The 6,010-nt window shown below is 36.2% G+C and overlaps 1 pseudogene; it reads left to right on the forward strand.

Annotated features, from left to right (window-relative positions):
• The first annotated feature begins 4,949 nt into the window (after positions 1-4,949).
• On the forward strand, positions 4,950-5,475 carry LOC102758418 (annotated as a pseudogene).
• Positions 5,476-6,010: the final 535 nt, after the last annotated feature.

Raw genomic sequence — 6,010 nt, forward strand, 5'->3', positions numbered from 1 at the left:
TGAACACCTACTTTATATCAGACACTATTCTAGGCTATGAGGATATAATAATGAACAAATTTGCATAAAAATGGCTGCATAAGTCAGTATTTTCCTTTTCACTTCTTAGAAATCATGTAAAAGCAATAAAGGGATTGAAAAAAGCCTACAAGCTTCATTCTATCTACTAAACAGAAAAAATTTACAGACTCAAAAATAAACTTGCAGCTGCCAAAAGAATCTGAGATAGGGGAAGAATGGGAAAAGGGGATGGGAAGTGAAGAAATGAAGCACTGAGAGTGTAGAAAGGGCACAACAGATCTTAGGAAGCTTCAACAAAAATATACTTCCTGAAGGTGATGGGTACATCCTGAGGTGTCAAAGCTATTTTCCTAGTTTAGAACAACAGGACCAGGAATTGGGATGAGTAAAGCAGTAATTTTAGTCCAGATGTCATCCAGGACTAGGTTTGGCTCAGAGAGACTGATGAGGTGGGACTACACAAAGTACCACACAAAGGACCCATATTTGCAGTAAACTATATATCTCTCTGCCTGCAGGGGATAGAGTTTTTGGACAGTGGAGCATGGAAGAAGGCTACTTTGGCCCATTTTCCATCACTGGAATCTCCTTCAAATAGCTGAGACAAAATAATCCAAACCATTCAAAGATGGGTAATTAAAAGGAAACCAACACGGTACTAATAAAAGTACACTACATTTTACTTTCCTCATCCAATGATATACATTTTGTTTTATTTTAGAGAGAGAGGAATGGAGAAGGAGAGGTATAGAGAAAGAGAGAAACATTGATCAGCTGCCTTTGGCAATCAAACCCGTGACCTTTCGGCACACAGGATGATGCTTCAACCAACTGAGCCACACTGACCAGGGCTAATATACTATCTTTTAAAGGGTGGAAAAGTGCAACAAAAACAAACCCCATACAAAATATTGCCACTGAGTAGATGAAAATTGTATCCAAACATTCCTCCATAAAATTAAAAAAAATAATGAGATAATCAACTCTGAATAAAAACACAAAGCAGAGAATAAAATATGGAAGAGATGGTGATACAACAGAGGACGGTGAAACTAACAGAACACAGTGGAAAAGATCAGATTCTGTGTATATTTTGAAAGTGAAACTAATGGGATTTGCTGATGAGTTAGATGTGAGATATGAATTGCATGTGCCCATTGTCCATTCCATAGTAGTGTATTTCTATAATATTTACAAAATTAGAAGAGCTTAACTTACTGGTTAAGATTGGTTAAGATTAGCCCAGCCAGCATTGCTCAGTGGTTGAGCATCAACCTATGAACCTGGAGGTCATTGTTCAATTCCCCGTGAGCACACATGTGAGGGTTGAGGGCTCAATCCCCAGTGTGGGGCATACAGGAGGAGCTGATCAATGATTCTCTCTCATTGTTGATGTTTCTATCTCTCTCTCCCTCTGCCTTCCTATCTGAAATCAATAAAAATACATTAAAAATAAAGTTGGTTAAGACTACTGTGATTGCTAGCTTTATGTGCCAAATAGGCTAGGCTTTGGGACCCAGTTGTTTGGTCAAACACCAGTCTAGTTGTTGCTACAGAGATATGTTTTAGATGTGATGAACATTTAAATCAGTAGACTCTGTGTAAAGCAGAGTATGGGTGGGCTCTACCCCATCAGTTGAAGGTCATAAGAGCTAACACTGAAGTTTCCCAGAGTAAAAGAAATACTGTCTCAAAGTGTCAGACATGCCGACTTCTATCGCCCCCCTCCATCTGTCTATCTATCTACCTACCTACCTACCTAATTAATTGTTTCTCTGTAGAACTCTGATTAATGTAATTGCTATCTCTTTCCAATTTTATTTCTCTCCAGTATACTTTCTCTGATGTTTGAGATCCAGCAAAGGGGGAGTTCAATAGGAGATATATTTCGTTTGTGTTTAGTGACACATATCTATGAGGTTTGGAGTCAGTTCTGTGTATAGATAAATCATTGCTAAACTGTTCTGGTAAAGAAATGGCTTCCAGAAATACACCTAGCATTCACTCTGCTGGCTTATTCAACATGGCTATGCAAATGTGCAAAGACAGAGGTCTTATCACTATACGAATGTGTCTTATGGTACTTGGTACTGAAAGTATGTGGGTACTGAAATAAGGTTTGAAATGAATGGGCCCAGAAGCTAATCTGTGGAAAATTCCTTCAATAAACTGATGTGCAAAATGTTATTCACAGTATTCAGTTCTCCCTAATGCCTAAACACAAAGTTTTCCTCGGCTAGTAATATACTCAGTAATACATAATAACTCAAAAATACTCAACTATGCATATACGTCTATTTATTTGGTGGTGGGAATTGCATAAAATATAATTTATCAGAATTCTTATGTTTATACAGCACAAACCTGGATAAGTTCTACAAGCATCAGTTCTACTTCAAGTATGTGAAGTTGCATGCTTTCTCTTTCCAACTACCAGTAAGAAAAAATACATTTTAATCAGTCATGCTAGTGGAAAGACAAAACATTTGTCATTTAAAGAAGCAAGCAAACCACATATTAGGACACAGGCTAAGTCTCTACAAATTCAAGAAGATTGAAATAATATCAAACATCTTCTCAGATCACAAAGGTATAAAATTAGGAATCAACTACAATAAAAACAACCAAACACTTGGAGACTAAATAGCATGCTATTAAACAATGATTGGGTTACCAAAGAGATTAAAGAAGAAATAAAAAGCATCCTGGAAACAAATGACAATGAAAACACAACAATCCAAAATCTATGGGGCACAGTGAAAGCAATCCTGAGAGGGAAGTTCATAGCACTAAAGGCCTGCCTTAAAAAAATAAATAAATAAAACAATAAACGCTGGTAATAAGTTATCTAACCCTGCAACTTAAATGCAAGGATAAACAAGATTGATGAACCTCTAGCCAGGCTCACCAAGAAGCAAAGAGAGAGGACCCAAATAGACAAAATCAGAAATGACAAAGGATTGTAAAAAAAAAAAAAATACTACAAACAACTCTATCCCAATAAACTGGACAACCTAAATGAAATGGATGTATTCCTAGAAAAATACAACCTTCCAAAACTCAATCAGGAAGAAACAGAAAACTTAAATAGACTGATAACTACCAATGAAATTGAAGCACTAATTTAAAAACTTTCAGCAAGCAAAAGTCCTGGACTGGAGGCTTCACAGGGGAGTTTTACCAAGCATCCAAAGAAGAACTAAAACCCATCCTCCTCAGACTATTCCAAAAAGTTCAAGAGGAAGGAATACTTCCAAGTCCTTGCTATGAAGCCAGCATTATCCTAATACCAAAACCAGATAAAGACACCACAAAGAAAGAGAATTGCAGGCCAATATCCCTGATGAACATAGATGCTAAAATCCTCCACAAAATATTAGCAAATCACATCCAGCAATACATTAAAAAGATCATACACCATGACAAAGTGGGATTTATTCCAGGGATGCAAGGCTGGTACAATATCCACAAATCAATAAACTTGATATATCACATAAACAAATTGAAAGATTAAAAGTCACATGATCATATCAATTGATGCAGTAAAAACATTTGACAAAATACAACACCCTTTTTTGATAAAAACTCTCACCAAAGTGGGAATAGAGGGATCATACCTCAGAATAATAAAAACATTATATTAAAAACCTACAGCCAATATCATATTCAATTGGCAAAAACTAAAACCATTTTCTCTAAGAATAGGAACAAGACAGAGATGCCCACTTTCACCACTTCTGTTCAACACAGAACTGGAAGTGCTAGCCATAATGATCAGACAAGACGAGTAAATAAAATTGGAAAAGAAGAAGTAAAATTGTCCTTATTCATAGATGACATGATATTGTACATAGAAAACCCTAAGGACTCCATCATAAAACTACTAGATTTAATAAATAAATTTGGCTAGGTAGCAGGATACAAAAGTAACACTAAGAAATCTATGGTTTTTTAATATATAATAATGAACTCACAGAAAGAGAAAATAAAGAAACAATTTCATTTACTATTGAAACAAAAAAAATTAAGAGACCTAGGAATAAACTTAACTAAGGAGGTAAAAGACCTATACTCAGAAAACTATAGGATGTTGAAAAATGAGATAGAGGAAGATAAAAACAAATGGAAGAATATACCATGTTCATGAATTGGTATAATCAACATCATATAAATGTCCATACTACCCAAATCAATTTATAGATTCAATGCAATCCCCATTAAAATACTAATGGCATATTTCACAGACCAGAACAAACTCTCCAAAAATTTATATGGAATTAAAAAGACCCCAAATAGCTGGAGCAATTCTGAGAAAGAAAACAATATTGGAGGGATCATAATACCAGATATCAAGTAATATTACAAAGCCACTGTTCTCAAAACTGCTTGGTACTGGCACAAGAATAGACATATAGACCAATGGAACATAACAAAGAATCCAGAAATTGACCCCAGCCATTATGCTCAATTAATATTTGATAAAGGAGGCAAGAGCATACAATGGAGTCAAGACAGTCTCTTCAATAAATGGTCTTGGGAAAATTAGAAAGATACATGCAAAAAAATAAAACTAGATGACCAACTTACACCATACATGAAAATAAACTCAAAATGGATAAAAGATTTAAATGTAAGTCATGAAACCATAAAAATCCTAGAAAAAAACCACAAGGAGCAAAATCTTAGACATATCTCATAGCAATATGTTTACCAATATATTTCCTAGTACAATGGAAACAAAGGAGAAAATAAACAAATGGGCAGTGATTCCACTTCTAAGAATATATCACAGGAAATCAGAAACACATCAAAAAGAATATGTGCACCCCTATGTTCATAGCAGCACAATTTACAATAGCTAAGATTTGGATACAGCCTAAGTGCCCATCAGCAGATGAGTGGATTAAAAAAATGTGGTACACCTTTTTATGAAGATGGTGCCAAAAGCTAAGAAGGAAGCCCCTGCTTCTCCCCAAGCAGAAACCAAAGCAAAGGCTTTGAAGGCAAAGAAAGCAGTGCTGAAAAGGCATCCACAGCCACAAAAAAAGAGAAGAAGATCCGCACATCACCCACATTCCAATGGCCAACGACACTAAAACTCCAAAGGGAGCCTAAATATTATCAGAAGAGCGCACCCAGGAGAAACAAGCTTGACTGCTATGCCATCATCAACTTCCTCCTGACTACCAAGTCAGCCATGAAGAAGATAGAAGGTAATAATACACTTGTGTTCATTGTGGATGTCAAGGCCAACAGGCACCAGATCAAACAGGCTGTGAAGGAGATCTATGACATTGATGTGGCCAAGGTCAACCCCCTGATAAGGCCTGATGGAGAGAAGAAGGCATATGTTCGACTGGCTCCTGACTATGATGCTTTGGATGTTGCCAACAAAATTGGGATCATCTAAACTGAGTCCAGATGTCTAATTCTAAATATAAAAATTTTACACTGTAAAACAACAACAACAAAAACAACACTTGTGGTACATCTATGCAATGGAATACTATGTTGCTGTAAAAAAGAAAGAACTTTTACCATTTGCAACAGCATGGATGGACCTGGAGAGCATTATGCTAAGCGAAATAAGCCAGTCAGAAAAGATAAATATCACATGATCTCACTCATTTGTGAATATAATGAACATCATAAACTAATGAACAAAAATAGAGACATAGAAGCATCAAACAGACCACCAAACCTCAGAGGGAAGGCAGTGGGGGGTTGGCAGGGGGAGGGGATAAGAGATTAACCAAAGACTTTGTATGCATATAAGAATAACCAATGGATACAGACAATAGGGGGGTAAAGGCCTAAGCTGGGGTGGGGGTGGAGGAAGGCTGGGAGAGACAATGGGGGAAGAAGAGGACATTTATAACACTTTCAACAATAAATAATTTTTTAAAAAAGAAGCAAGCAAAAAATATGAAGCCAAAATGTAGAAAATGGGAAATATGGAAGTGTTTTGGGCAATTAATTAAGAAAAAAT

Source organism: Myotis davidii, unplaced genomic scaffold (genome assembly GCF_000327345.1).
Source record: "Myotis davidii unplaced genomic scaffold, ASM32734v1 scaffold406, whole genome shotgun sequence".
NCBI classification, from domain to species: Eukaryota; Metazoa; Chordata; class Mammalia; order Chiroptera; family Vespertilionidae; genus Myotis; species Myotis davidii.